Source organism: Pinus tabuliformis, chromosome Q, assembly GCF_031772625.1.
Source record: "Pinus tabuliformis cultivar Carrire ecotype Pingquan chromosome Q, CPIR1, whole genome shotgun sequence".
Taxonomy (NCBI): domain Eukaryota; kingdom Viridiplantae; phylum Streptophyta; class Pinopsida; order Pinales; family Pinaceae; genus Pinus; species Pinus tabuliformis.
Genome location: NC_142296.1, coordinates 650,717,479 through 650,733,838, shown reverse-complemented (window position 1 = coordinate 650,733,838; position 16,360 = coordinate 650,717,479). Strand labels below are relative to the sequence as shown.

General features: G+C 39.0%; 1 pseudogene; it reads right to left on the bottom strand.

Annotated features, from left to right (window-relative positions):
* The window catches only part of LOC149221187 (heat shock 70 kDa protein 17 pseudogene), a 37,261-nt pseudogene extending 21,943 nt beyond the window's left edge, over nt 1-15,318 (bottom strand).
* Nucleotides 15,319-16,360: the final 1,042 nt, after the last annotated feature.

Genomic DNA, 16,360 nt, shown 5'->3' with positions numbered 1-16,360 from the left:
TTAATCAAAATCACAAGACACAACCTACTCTACTGCTCTACGGAAGTTAATTCACGATTTGGAACAAAAATTTCAAACATTCAATAAGAAATAACACACATGCACACAATATTTTTCCCGAGGAAAGAAATCTAATAAAAACCCCAATGCCTGCTTGTATTAATATGATGAATAGAGATGCATTACAATTCATTTTCTCAAATGTGCACAACCTGCAAGTGACTAACCTATCTCCTATGAAAGAAGCTCTGACCTAGACTTATTCAATTTATTCCTCTACTTGAGCCCCTATTTCCTTGCACAATTACTTGAAAAAATAGACCCCTATTGATCATATGCCTGCATGCAACACTTATACACTCAAGACTAGTCTACAGTTGATGTTACACTACCTTGAAATCTCCACCACAACTGGGGAAATTGAATTCTCTACACACTAGCTATTTTGGGCTGATTGATCAGTTAACTAGATGATCACTAAGTTTGAATAGAGTCCCACTACACAACTGACCTTCCACTAGCTCCTTCAACAATTAGAACTAGTTTAACTAAAAACAATCCGAGATAATTGACCTTCATTGCTATAAATTAGCAATCACACATGCTTAACTAACCTCTAACTCCTCCAACTCAAATTTACTAAGTAAACTGGGTGACACAATCGATGTCACACAAGTTAATTGCATTCAAGTTATCTGTTGATGTGGAAATTTGAATTTTATCAATTTAATCAAGGAAAAATCAAATTGAGAATGTTTTGCTACATTTTTCAACACTCCCTCTCAGCAAGAAAGGGATTATCAACAACCCCTACCCTACACCTATCAAACTCCAACTTCCCTCTTGATAAAGCTTTGTAAAAATGTTAGCATCTTGTTCCTCTATCGGAATGTAGTGTAGCAACATTATCCACCTATGCACACAGTCCCATAGATGGTGATACCAAATTTATATATGCTTGGATCAATCGTGAAATACATGATTCTCAGAGAGTTTGATGCCACTCTGATTATCATAGTAGATCATAGTTAGATGCATCATCTGACTAAAAATCCAACAAGTATCTTTCTCATCCATATCGCCTCACATGTTGCTTGACTTGCAGCCATGTATTCTTCTTTTGCTGAGCTAAATGCCACAAATCTTTTCTTCCTACTGTATCAGAAAACAACTGTGGAACCAACACTAAATATTCGACATGATGTACTCTTTCGGTCTAATGGAATCCCCGTCCAATCTGCATATGTGAAGCCACACATCTTCACTCCCTCTGTCCATATATACCATAGTCCAAACTGGGTAGTGCCTTTGAGGCATTGTAAAACATGCTTAGGTGCCTTCCAAAATAATTCGGCTGGCCTAACCATAGCTCAGCTTAGCTGGTTGACTACATAACACATACTTGGTCATTTGTTCACAAGATACATTAGTGAACCCACTAGCTATTGATAAATGGTAGAATTCACTTCTTCACCTAAAGTGGCATCATCCTTCTTCGAGTTGGTCGCTAGAGGTGTCTCCATGGGTTTGCGACTCTCCATGTAGAAACTATGTAGTATCTCATCTTCATACTTTCCTTGAGAGAAAAATAGTTCCCCATCACCTTGCCATACTTCTAACCCAAGGAACTAGTGCATGAGACCCATGTCCTTCATTTCAAATTCCCTTGCAAGGTCCTCCTTGCAATATCTGATCAATTTTTTATACCTAGTTAAAATTAAATCATCAACATATAAGACCATAATAATAAATTTACCTTCTACCAAGATGTGATAGAGGTTTGGATCCACTTCAATTTTAGTGAAGCCCAAAATAACGAGATAATTGTCAATCCTGGTGCACCAAGAACAAGGTGCTTGTTTGAAATTGTACAATGCTCACTTGAGTTTGCACAGATGATACTCTCGATTAAATGTCTCAAATCATTCTGGTTTCTTGATGTACACCTCCTCCTTAATAAATCCATTGAGAAATGTTTTTTTTGCATCCAGTTGGTGGATCTTCCACCCCATCTGCGCAACCAGTGCAAGAATTGATCTAATGGATAAGTACCTTGGTACAAGAGAAAAGGTTTCCTCTAGTCAATTCCCTCAACTTGAGAGCATCCCTTGGCCAAAAATATGACATTATACTTCTCTATGATTTCATTGGCTGCCTACTTCACCTTGAATATCCATCTCAAACCCACTATTTATTTATCTTTTGGTCTTGGGTCCACTTCCCAAACACTATTCTTTACAATGGATTTGTATTCCTCCACCATTACATCAACCCATGTAGGTTTCTGTACTTCTTCCTTAAAAGATGATGGCTCAGTCTCTACAAGCTTAGTCATTAGATCCATGTATCTAGTGTACCTTTCAGGTGATCCTTTCTGCCTATGCAAATTTGAAGGAGCTCCCACATTGTCCCTCACATCCTACACAAGTCTATCAGCTTCTTTGGTCCTTTTCCTACCTTCTCTGGATGGTTATGCTTGAGTGGAGGTCTCCACTCTCTGCTACTAATTTTGTGGCTACTCCACAACTTAATAAGGCTCCTTCTTTGGAGCTAAAAGACCCTCTTCTAGTGGGATCTGAAGCTCCCTCTCAAGAGAGCACCACATCGCTTTATCCTCATCGAGATTTACATCCCTCATACAACTATCATTCTGAGGGATGGAATGTACACGGTATTTTTGTAGAGTTTATATGTAACCCACAAATACCCCCAACTCTGCTATAGACTCAAGCTTCTTCCTTGATTATTTGGAGACATGGTAGTAAACATAGGCTCCAAAAATCTTGAAGTGCGACACAACCATCTTCCTCCATGAGAAAGTCTCCTCTAGTGTAATCACACTAAGAATCCGATGAGGACTCAAGTTCTACAAATAAATTGTTGAGTTTCATCCCTCAACCCATAATGCAAAGGTAGGCCTTGGTCATTCAACATCGCCCTCGCTTCTCGCACAATGCTACGATTCTTTCTCTTAGCCACCCCATTTTTCTGTGGGTTGTGGGGTGCTGTCAACTCTCTTCGAATGCCTTATTTTGCACATAAATTCTTAAATTCATTTGACATGTATTCACCTTCATTATCTCTCCTGAGAGCCTTCACCTTCTTATCGGTTTCTTTCTCAACCAGTGCCTTGAATTCTACGAACTTGGAGAATGTCTCATATTTCTTTTGAATGAAGAAGATCCAACACTTCCTCGAGAATTCATTAATAAAAATGAAAAAATATTTATGTGCAGTGGAGGTTGTCGAGAAAGGTCCACTGAAATCATAATGGATCCTTTCCAAGACTGCACGTGCTTTATTGTTTCGATCGTGGAATGTGGATTTTGTGTACTTCCCCAAGGTACATCCTTTTCATACATCTTGTTGTTCAAGTGCTACTTTGGGGAGGATAATGGTTATCCGCTGCATAATCTTCAAGGCGCCATGATGCAAATGGCCAAGTCTTCTGTGCCAAAGTTCACTGACATCACGACCCTACACTTTCTCCTCCTTAGTTCTTAATGCAACACATTCATAGACATCTAGCTTATAAATGTTCTTCACATGAACCCCAGTTTTCTTCACCTATCCCATGGATATGTATTTTAGGAATGCTTTTCCTTTGTTGAAGATCACATCATAACCACGGTCTTCCAAAAATGCAACAAGGATGAGATTCTGCTTTAGGCCTGAAACAAACATGACATTCTTGACCCTGAAAGGGGAGTCTGAATCCCTCTAAAAGGTGACTATACCAATCCCATTCACGCTATACCTTATGTCATCCCCTAGCTTAATATGAATCTGCTAATATTTCTCCTCCAGGTCACTAAAAAACTCTCTACACCCTATCATTTGGAACGAGGCACCTGAGACCAAGTACCACACACTCCCCAACATTGTGTTGGCCCTGCATATGATAAGGGTAAATTCAAGCTCGAACTGTGAAGCCAAGGCTTCATCTACTTCTCTTCTTGAGGTCTTCTTGCTTTCTTTTATGTGTGGAAACTTCGTGGCATAGTGCCCGAATTCATGACAATTGAAGCATTTAATTTTGGACAAATATTTCTTCTTTCCCCCTTGGCTGGATTCTAGTTTGGTTTGAGATTTCTTCCCTTTTCCCTTCTTTCCCTTTCCAACCAATGCAAATTTTTCTTCATCCTTGCCCTTGGATGAAGTCCCATATCTGGTATTCTGCCTTATTTCTTCCTGAATGAAATCAGACCATAATCATTCCCAATTTGGTAGTTTCTCCCTCTCGTTCATTAAATATTGATAGCTATGCCATAACTTGGGAAGGTTGAGAAGTGATAGGTTTACCAAGTCATCTTCTACAAAATTAGCGCCAACCCCACCAATATCATCATGACATTGTGTGAAATTACTCAGATACTGTGAAATAGTGTCATTCTTCTGCATCTTGATATTTTGAAGTTTATCCTTTAGCCCCAACTTCCTGTGGTCACTAGTATTCTCGAACAATTTTGTCAGTTCTTTCCACATTGCGAATGGAGTTTCTTTCCCGTGGAGATTTGAGAAAATGTGATCCCATACTCCCTCCAATATTATTCTCCTCGCCTTGGCTACATATTTATTCCATTGAGCAAGGTTCTAGGTGTCAAATGTGTGTGGTTTTTCAACGCCTTTCTTGATGTATTCTAGAAAACCATTGTCATCCAATATCGCCTCCATGTGATCATTCCATGTGATGAAATTAGAGGTGTCTTCCAAGGAATACGCTAGCCTCAACCCATTGAAGGTCATATTCTTAGCTCTAAAGAGATCTTGCTACATTGAACTACAAATTCGATCCTCTTGAGAAACAACTTTGAAATTCCTGCTCTAATGTGAATTCTGCTCTGATACCATGTAGAAATTATGGTGTCTATTTGCAACACATTTCCAACTAATCATAATTTTTTGATTAAAATCACAAGACACAAACCTACTCCACTGCTCTGTGGAAGTTAATTCACAATTTAGAACAAAAATCTCAGACATGCAATAAGAAATGACTCACATGCACACAATATTTTTCCCAACGAAAGAAATATGATAAAAACCCCAATGTATGCTTGCATTAATCTGATGAATAGAGATGTATTACAATTGATTTTCTAAACTGAGCACAACCTGCAAGTGAATAACCTATCTCTCTACTCACTAAGAAGCTCTAACCTAGACTTAGTCAATTTTTTCCTTTGCTCGAGCCCCTATTTCCTTATGCAATTCCTTGTGAAGTTAGGCCCCTATTATTTAGGAATTTCTCCAAAATGGATTACGCAATTCCCAAGGTTGATCATATGACTGCATGCAACACTTTTACACTCAATATTAGAATACAACTGATGTTACACTTCCTTGGAATCTCCATCACATCTATGGAACTCGAATTATCTGTATGCACTAGCTATTTCAGGCTGATTGATCAGTTAACTAGATGATCATTGAGTTTGACTGAAGTCCCACTGCACAACTGACCTTCCACTAGTTCCTCTAATAGGTGGAACTAGTTTAACTAAAGACAACTTGAGAAAACTGACCTTAATTGCTACAAATTATAAATCACACATGCTTAACTAAACTTCAACTCCCCCAACTTGAATTTATTGAGTAAATTGGGTGACACAAGCCGTGTCACATAGGTTAATTGCATCCAAGTTGTCTATTGATGTGGAAATTTGAATTTTCTCAATTTAATCAAGGCAAAATCAAATTGATAATTTCTTGCTGCATTTTTCAACAACAATTACAGTGGCCTTGTTTGAAGGTTCTTGGCCTATATCCAAGGCCTATTCTTTGTGGTTCTATTGACTAGTGGGTTATCTCTTGTAAACAATCATTCATTGTTTCTTGGCATACCTTGTATTTTGCAAGACATCATCTCTGTTAAGGACCATGGTACCAATGTTTGGTATCTTTGATCATTGCGAGTCCTGAAACAATTTTTCATCCTAAGAAAGAAGTGATTTAACACAAAGGTATTCGACTTAATATATGTCCATATACCTACAGCTCCAAACCAAGATGAACTAATTGAAGTGCACTTAAAAAACAAGGTATTTTTTGCAATTATTGAATCTTGTAGCCACAATTTAATTGTCTTGTGTTGAAAGCATAATTTGAAGATTTATCTCCTTCAACAAGATAGATGACTAAGGATAGTTTATTAAAGTTTTCCATTGTCTAATTCATTCAGTAAGGGTTGCAACAATACTATCCTTATTGTTTTATAACTATAAGTAACCCTGTGCATTGATGCCATGAAAAAACAAAGGTTTTTAAGTTAAATAAAGTAGATGTGCAATACACTCACACACACACACACACACACACACACACACACACACACACACACACACACACATATTGGTGATTCCTGGATTAAGCAAGCTATTTGCAATAATTGCATCATTTGCTACAGTAGTCAAGGAACGATAATTACATCTTTCCATAGTAATATCACTTTGTAGATGTATTATATCATTATGTGGTTGGAAAGAAGGGTTTCATATTCTGACTCATCATTATGCAATAGTAAAGACTTTGATGTTGGGGTCTCACTATGATATCATTTGCAGTAGTATAGCAATAAGGGATGAATTTTCCTCGAAGTATGAACTTGTAGAAACAATTTTTTTCACTATTGAAATAACGTCTAGGAGTAAGGGTTTCATTGGTATATATTTTTTAGTTGTTTATTCATTGTATGTGGGTCATTGTCCCTAGTATGGGAGTCCACTGTTGGAAATAATACTGAGAGGGGGGGTGAATCAGTATTATCAGTAAAACTTTTTCATTTTATGCTCAGAAACATATACGCTACTTCAGTTAAGTGAAACAGCGTGTACACGCTACTGTGTCTAAAGGAACCAGCGTATAACAAGAAAACTTATGATTCAGTAGCTTATCTTCAGTAAATGCATCAGAACATTATTAACCATGATAGTAAAACAGGTGCAGTATAACAGAACAGATCATCACACAAAAACCACACACATGAACACCATGATATAAGGTGGAAACCCAATGTGGGTGAAAACCACCTGCTGCAAGTCGTCTCTATCTTTCTTTAATAAAAACTTCAGTTTACAATCTTTTGTACTGGTGCAGCCTTATACCAGTACGCAGGCTACAACCTGCAGAAGGCTTCAACCTTCTCTCATTCTCCAGCTTCTCCTGGAAGGGAGCTACAACCCCCTTAGCTCTTGTACTAGCTAAGATACTAGTACGTAGGTGCTGACCTACAATCTTCTCTCCTCCAGGTACCACGTTTCATCAATTTTCAGACTGGATATTCTTGAAGCACAACATTACAATCTGAAGGCCACAATTCATTCAACTTTCATAACAGATCATTGAAGCACAAAACAACCAATACTAGCATCATCAATCTTTGAATCACTGAACCACTGAAACCCTGTCAACACCAGTCACTAGAACACAGAGCAGACTACAGAACTATGCAATAGCAGTCAGACCCAACTGAAACCCCAAAAATCAAACTTCAAAAGATATACGCTACTTCAATGAGAGCAACCCGCGTATACATGCGCTTTTACCAAAGACAACCATTAGATCCCGATCTGTCCTTAGCTCTAGTATTCCATCAACCGGTGTGATCTCTCCTTAGCTTAGATCAAGCAACCCAGAACCTGCATACCAGATCTATTTCGTTTTTAGACATTCAAGACTTTTCAAAATTGTCCTTGCCTAATGATCTTCTTCTCCTTATATAGCCTTAGGCCTTGCTCAATACCAAGGGCCAAAACCATAGAAATCCAATACCATCAACTTCAAAACTAGGGATCAACACGTCTGTCGAGATACTTTGGTCCAAAGACATAGGCTCAAGTACCGAGGACTAACTACCACGGACCAAAGGGAAGCTTCTCGACATGTACGCCCTTTTCTGTTCATGAAGCTGCGTGTATACGCGACTTCGTATATAGCGAACCAGCGTATCCGCGACTTAGTATATAGCGTACCTGCGTGTATACGCAACTTGGGCTTAATGAACCTGCGTATATGAAATTTCTCTTCATACTTGTAGTCTGGACTAAGATCTGTCATCAAAGAGAGTTGCCATCAAGGACAACACCTGTATCATAGCACCACACCTGTGCCAAAATGCCAACAATCTCCCCCTTTGGACTTGATGGCAACCCCAAGATCCTTAGAATCATTCTCCCCCTTTGTCATCAAGGGCAAAGGGCTGTGCTCCCCCTGAGTACATGCTGATATCTCTGCTTGGCTGTGCTGAAACATGCTCCCCCTGACTGTAGGCAATATCTGCAAAAGATGTTCTTCAAAAGAACCAAGACTTATACACCATAAGGGACCTTCCTATCACCAAAAGACTCAATACATACATCCATACTCCCAACCAAGAGGGGATACATCAGAAAGTTACATATAACAACCAATACCAATTATATTACATCATGCATCCCAGGCATAGTGGGGAAACCAACATAGGCCGTTACATGACCTTGACACCATAAAAGAGATCCAAGAGATACATGACATAGAGACAACAAATCTAGACCAAGACTTATGAAAGTCACCATCAGCATTTGATAAACATCTTGTAGATCAGCAACCAATATTTCCTTCTGTGCTCCTTCTCCTGAAACCAACAACAGTTGTGAACTAGAACCAAAAGTGTCTAAATGCCAACAATGCTTTATTAGACTTTAAGCTGCTCCCCTGAAACTGTGCCTGCTGCACCCCCTGAAACTGTGCCTGAAGGACTCTGGCATACCCGTCTCAGACCTTCTTCAACCAGAATCTCCCCTTGCTGTTCAGAACTCCATATACGCGGCTTCACCTGCATAAATCAGCGTATATACGCCAATATCCCTTATGCAACACGCGTACACCATATACGTGACTTTCCCTGCATAAATTGGCGTATATACGCGGATACCCCTTACGAAAATCGCGTATACCAACTTTTCTGTAGAATAGACAAGCTTCAACAGCAGGATGAAGCATCAACTACTCCCAGCTTTTGTCTGAGATATTCAAAAGTTTCCCTGGGCAGTGGTTTTGTGAGAATATCAGCAACTTGTTCCTTAGAAGGAACATACTCCAACTTGACCTTCTGCTCAAGCACTTGTTCCCGGAGGAAGTGATACTTGATTGGTATGTGCTTGGTCTTTGAGTGCATGACTGGATTCTTTGAAATGCTGATTGCACTTGTATTATCACATAAGATAGAGACTGGTGGAGTGCAAGTGATTTGAAAATCCTGCAAGGTCTGCATCATCCAAAGAAGTTGTGTGCAACAAGATGCCGCAGCCACATATTCTGCTTCAGCTGTAGATAAGGCAATCGAACTCTGTTTCTTGCTGAACCAAGATACTAATCTGGAGCCCATAAAGAATGCACCACCACTTGTGCTCTTCCTGTCATCCACGCTTCCGGCCCAATCTGCATCTGTATAAGCATGAAGTGTGAGATCTGTATCTCTAGGATACCATAACCCATAATTTTGTGTCCCTTGAAGATATTTGAAAATTCTCTTCACTGCCTGAAGATGAGTCTCCTTTGGATTTGCCTGAAATCTTCCAACTATTCCGACTGCATGCATGATGTCTGGTCGGGTACCTGTCAAATAAAGCAAACTCCCAATCATGGATCTATAAGTTGGTTGATGAACTGCTGCTGATTCATCATTTGCACTAAGGCTGCATCCTGTAACCATGGGTGTACATACTGGCTTTGAATCTTCCATGCCATACTTCTTCAAGATCTGCTTGAGGTACTTGGTTTGAGACAAGAAGATACCTCCTTCATTTTGTTGCATTTGCAATCCAAGAAAGTATGTCATTCTCCAAGAAGTGACATTTCGAATTCTTTCTGCATAACCAAGGCAAAGTTTTGACTCATAGTCTCTTCATTGCTGCCAAAGATAATATCATCTACATAAACAACAAGTATTAGCAATTTGTTATTTTCAACTTTTATATAGAGATTGCTATCTGCTGATCCTTTTGAAAAACCTTGTTGGTGAAGATATTTGTCCAACCGATAGTACCAAGCCCTTGGAGCTTGTTTGAGACCATAGAGAGCCTTTTTCAATCTGCATACAAGGTTTGGATCATTCCCAAGAATGAAACCATCTGGCTGCTCAATATATACTTCTTCTTCTAAGTCTCCATTCAGAAAGGCTGATTTCACGTCCATTTGAAATACCTTGAAGTTTTGAAATCTTGAGAGAGCAAGGAACATTCGGATGGCCTCAAGTCTTGCAACAGGAGAAAAGGTCTCTTCAAAATCTATTCCTTCTTGCTGCGCATACCCTTTACAAACAAGTCTGGCCTTGTTTCTAATTACTTCTCCATTTTCATTCAATTTATTTTTGAAGACCCATTTTGTCCCTATGACATTTTTATCTTTTGGTCTAGGAACCAATTCCCAAGTGTTGTTCTTTTCGATCTGCTCAAGTTCTTCATCCATTGCTTTGACCCAGCATTCATCTTTGCATGCCTCTTTCACATTTTGTGGTTCAGTGGAAGAGAGTAATGCCAAATAGCTTGAAGCTTCTGCAATTCTTCTTCTTGTCTGTACTCCTGCTTCTTTCTGCCCCACAATCTGAGATTCTGGATGATTCTTTTGAACATATCTGAATGGAGTCTTCTCTTCTATTCTTGTCTGCTCCTCTGGTTCTTCTTGAGGTTCTTCTTCTTCATCATTCTGCCTTTGAGGGTAGCCTTCATCTTCTTCAATGTCTTCATGATGAACTTGCCTAGGAATATATCCCTTCTCATCAACCACTACATCAATGCTGTCAACATTTCTGCCAAGTCTTTTATTGTAGCATTTGTATGCTTTGCTATGTGGAGAATAACCAAGAAGAATGCCTTCATTTGCTCTTGGTTCAAGTTTGCCAAGTTGCTCATCAGTATTCTTAATATAACATTTGCTCCCAAAGATTTTGAAGTGCTTCACCGAAGGAGTCTCACCACTCCAGAGCTCATGAGGTGTTTGAGTGCTGTTTACTCGGACATTTGTTTTATTAAGAATAATAATCGCAGCATGTGCAGCTTCACCCCAGAAAGTTGCGGGAGTGCCTGATTCATCAAGCATAGCACGAGCCATTTGTTGGATTGTTCTGTTCATTCTTTCCACAACCCCATTTTGCTGAGGAGTTCTAGCTGTAGAGAATTCTCTTCTTATCCCATGTTCTTCACAAAAATCAAAAAATTCGTTTGAGGTAAACTCCCCACCTCTGTCAGATCTGAGGCACTTAATTTTGTGTCCTGATTCATTTTCAACCAAGGCTTTGAAGGATTTGAATTTTTCGAATGCTTCATCTTTGTGCCTCATAAGCCCTAACCAGACAAACCTGGAGAAATCGTCAATGAATAATATCAAATATTCTTCTCCTCGAGGTGTCCTTTTCCTAAATGGACCACATACATCTGTATGGACTAGCTCAAGAGGTATGCTGGCTGATCCTTCCTTCTCTGGAAAGTTAGTTCTGGTTTGCTTTCCAAACTGACAAGATTTGCATATAGTGTTGTCTGGAATTTTGATCTCTGGAAGACCACGAACTGCCTGATATTTGCATGCTTTCCTTATTTGTGAAAATCTTAGATGCCCCAACCTCCGATGCCATAGCCAGTGTTCATCATCCTTGCTCAAATAGCATTGTTGTGGTCTTTCTTCAAATATGTATAGATTATTTGGAGTCCTTCTTGCTTTGATCACTGTTTTACCTGTATCAAGATCACGAACACAACATCCATTTGATCTAAATATTACCTCTGTTCCTTGATCGCACATCTGACTGACACTCAGAAGATTGTGCTTCAATCCATCAACATACAAAACATTTCCAGCTTTGACCTTCTCCTTCAATGGAGCAACACCTTTTCCTTTTATGGCTGCAGAGATATCGTTTCCAAAAGAAACTTTCTTCCCCTTTTCTAATGCGGTATATGACTCAAGCTTTTCTTTGTCCCCTGTCATATGCTTCGAACATCCGCTGTCAATGTACCATAGACTTTCTTGACCTTCTGCATAAAAGGCTATCCCACATCTTTCTGGTTGCGGTTCCTTTATTCTCCATGTTCTGACATTTGAGGTTTGTTCCTTCTGAGTTGTCTTCCGGAACCTGCTCCTGCATTCAGAGTCTTCATGACCAAAGTTATTACAAATAGAACATTCAACTTCATTTTCAAGAACCGAAAAGTTGTTATAAGTCCTTTTCATGGTTCCAGTCATTCTCCCTTGCTTTTGAGCTTCTCTACTCATGATTGTCTTGTAGGCAACACATTGAGCTGCTTTGTGACAGAAGTTATGGAAAGAAAAGCATTGGCCATTAAAGAAACTTCTGCGATAATCAGATCTATCATCCAACCGATTGTAGCTTCTATTCACATTCATTCTTGGAGCAAATTGGGAAGATTTTACCTGTGGTTGATTGTAGCTTCTGTTTGTCCTTAAGGCAGTTTGTCCCCGAATTTCTTGATGGTCTTTATTTGTTCTTGAGGTAAACTGTCCCTGATTCACCTGATGACTTTTATTTGGCCTTTGCTCGCTTCTCCTTGCTGCATCAAGATAACTTTTAGAGGTAGAGGCTTGAGATGTTTCTCCATTATATCCCAGACCTGTCTTGATCAGAGGGGATCGCTGCACATTGATAATCTCATCCAAGGTTTCAGATCCTTTAACAAATTTGAGATTAATCGCTTTTTTTTTCTCAATCTCCTTTCTAAGACAAACAATCTCACATTCCAATTTTTCAAGATGTTTTTCCTTTTCAGTCAGTTGACATTGTAGAGAATCAATAATAGCACTTTTCTCTTCTAAGCAAACTTTGAGATTATTCATTTCTTCATAAAAGCCATCTACATCTATAGCATCCATGTAGTCATCATCTTCAAAAGCCATTAAAAGTTTATATCTATTACCTTGTTCATCTTCATCACTATTTGAAAGACCATCACTATCTTCATGAGTATAATAGCTTTTCTTCTTTTCATTTTGTTTCTTGTTCCATTTAACAGGTTCCTTTCCCTTGTCATTCTGATCTTTGTGAGGACATTTGGCAGCATAATGACCTACTCTTCCACAAGCAAAACATTTAAAAGGTAACTTACCTCTGAACCTTCCAGAACCCCTTTGAAGATTTCTGACAAAATTTGATTCTTCTTCTTCATCTTCTGGCACGTGACTTGCTTCATAATAATCTTCTTTGCCTGAAACCTTGAAGGTAGCTTCTCTTCTGTCTGATGGACCTCCCTTTCTCATTTCATAAGCGGTTAGAATTCCGTGAAGCTGAGACATAGTAAGAATTTGTAGATTTTCCTTTTCTTCTATGGCAGACACTTTAGATTCAAATTTGGGGGACAAAGATCTTAGAACCTTTTCAACCACAATAGCCTCTTTTATTTCTTCACCCAAGTTTTTCATGCAATTAACAATCTCATCTACCCTAAGGAAATAGTTAGGCACACTTTCATCATTATACATTCTGAGAGTCTCATACTTAATCCTGAGAGTTTGAAGTTTAGCACGCTTTACCTGTTCGTCTCCTTCATAGCTCGTGACAATTTTGTCCCATATTTCTTTTGCAGATTTATAGTGCATTACCTTCATGAATTCTGATTGGGATATACATCCCAATAGAGTATTGACTGCTTTCGCATTTGTTTCATATTTCTTTTTCTCGTCTGCATCTGTAGGAGTAGCTGAAGGAAAAGTGTAGCCTATATCTACAATGTCCCAAACTTCTGTACCAAGAGATTGAAGATAGGCAGTAACTCTTACTTTCCAATAATTGAAGTTTGTCCCATCAAAAACCGGTGGCCTGATTGATGCTTCTCCCTCGTAGTTGCTCATGATGAACGATCTACCTTCAAGCGATCAAGCTTCTCTGAAGGACCTGCTCTGATACCAATTGTTGGAAATAATACTGAGAGGGGGGGTGAATCAGTATTATCAGAATTTTTTTTTCATTTTATGCTCAGAAACATATACGCTACTTCAGTTAAGTGAAACAGCGTGTACACGCTACTGTTTCTAAAGAAACCAACGTATAACAAGAAAACGTATGATTCAGTAGCTTATCTTCAGTAAATGCATCAGAACATTATTAACCATGATAGTAAAACAGGTGCAGCATAACAGAACAGATCATCACACAAAAACCACACACATGAACACCATGATATAAGGTGGAAACGCAATGTGGGTGAAAAGCACCTGTTGCAAGTCGTCTCTATCTTTCTTTAATAAAAACTTCAGTTTACAATCTTTTGTACTGGTGCAGCCTTATAACAGTATGCAGGCTACAACCTGCAGAAGGCTTCAACCTTCTCTCGTTCTCCAGCTTTTCCTAGAAGGGAGATACAACCCCCTTAGCTCTTGTACTAGCTAAGATACTAGTACGTAGGTGCTGACCTACAATATTCTCTCCTCCAGGTACCACGTTTCATCAATTTTCAGACTGGATATTCCTAAAGCACATCATTACAATCTGAAGACCACAATTCATTAAACTTTCATAACAGATCATTGAAGCACAAAACAACCAATACTAGCATCATCAATCTTTGAATCACTGAACCACTGAAACCCTGTCAACACCAGTCACCAGAACACAGAGCAGACTACAGAACTATGCAATAGCAGTCAGACCCAACTGAAACCCCAAAAATCAAACTTCAAAAGATATACGCTACTTCAATGAGAGCAACCCGCGTATACACGCGCTTTTACCAAAGACAACCATTAGATCCCAATCTGTCCTTAGCTCTAGTCTTCCATCAACCGGTGTGATCTCTCCTTTGCTTAGATCAAGCAACCCAGAACCTGCATACCAGATCTCTTTCGTTTTCAGATATTCAAGACTTTTCAAAATTGTCCTTGCCTAATGATCTTCTTCTCCTTATATAGCCTTAGGCCTTGCTCAATACCAAGGGCCAAAACCATAGAAATCCAATACCATCAACTTCAAAACTAGGGATCAACACGTCTGTCGAGATACTTTGGTCCAAAGACATAGGCTCAAGTACCGAGGACTAACTACCACGGACCAAAGGGAAGCTTCTCGACATGTACGCCCTTTTCTGTTCATGAAGCTGCGTGTATACGCAACTTCGTATATAGCGAACCAGCGTATCCGCGACTTAGTATATAGCGTACCTGCGTGTATACGCAACTTGGGCTTAATGAACCTGCGTATATGAAATTTCTCTTCATACTTGTAGTCTGGACTGAGATCTGTCATCAAAGAGAGTTTCCATCAAGGACAACACCTGTATCATAGCGCCACACCTGTGCCAAAATGCCAACATCCACAATATCTTCTAAGTGGGCCATTGTCCCTATTACAAGAGCCTAAAATAACGGGTATGATCTATTATCATTTTCACGGTGTTTGGATGGTTCTAGGTAGGTGGTTGTAAACACCTTCAGGTTGGAGCCTGAAAACACTATAGGGTGGTAGGGTGGTGCTAGGGAAAGTTGGAGCTTGTTAGGGTGTTAGAGCACCCTTTCAGCATTGGCTGATAAAACTAGGGTGTTGGAGTTGGAAAATTAAACCCTTTTCTAGAGTACTAGGTATTTGGGGTTTCCCTTTCAGTTGGAGCTGAAGCATTTTATGTACTCACAAAATTATTAGAAAAGCGTTCGGTGGTTTTTCTCTTGGAAGGGTTTCCACCTAAAATTTTTGGTGCATTGTTCTCTTGATGTGCTGATACTTTATATGTTTTTTATGCTCTGAAAAGATTAATAAGTTACTAATTAATAAGAAATACTGATTCACCCCCTCTTAGTATTTCCAACCATTGGTATTAGAGTAGGTTCCTTCACCAGCAATTTAACAACTGGAAGGAGATCATGGAGTGAAGCCTGGAATTCTAGTGCTTAATGGGAACAACTATGAATTTTGGAATGGAAGGATGAAGGCTGCATATCTTCAAGCACAAGGATTTGAAGTTTGGAACATTGTTTTGGCCAAATACCAAGAACCTTCGACTTGTCCTTTGGTTGATGACAACTAAAATATTTATGAAAGAAATGGTAAATCTAAAAATTCCCTCATGAATGGTTTGTTAGGTTCTATATATGTCAAATTGATGCACTGCAAATCGACAAAAAAAATTGGGACAAGCTTTAAAATATATATGGAGACATGAAGGTAAAGAAGGCCAAGCTCTAAACCTACTGAGGTCAATTTGAGCAGCTGAAAATATACAAACAAGAAAACATTGTAGCTTAATTTCTCTTTGTTGATGAAATGGTGATTGTCATTGAAGGATTGGGAGAACTAATGGATAGCAAGGTAATTTTCTGAAAGGTACTAAGATCACTTCCAATGAGGTTCGATGCTAAATTCTCTGTGCTAGAAAAAAGAAATCAT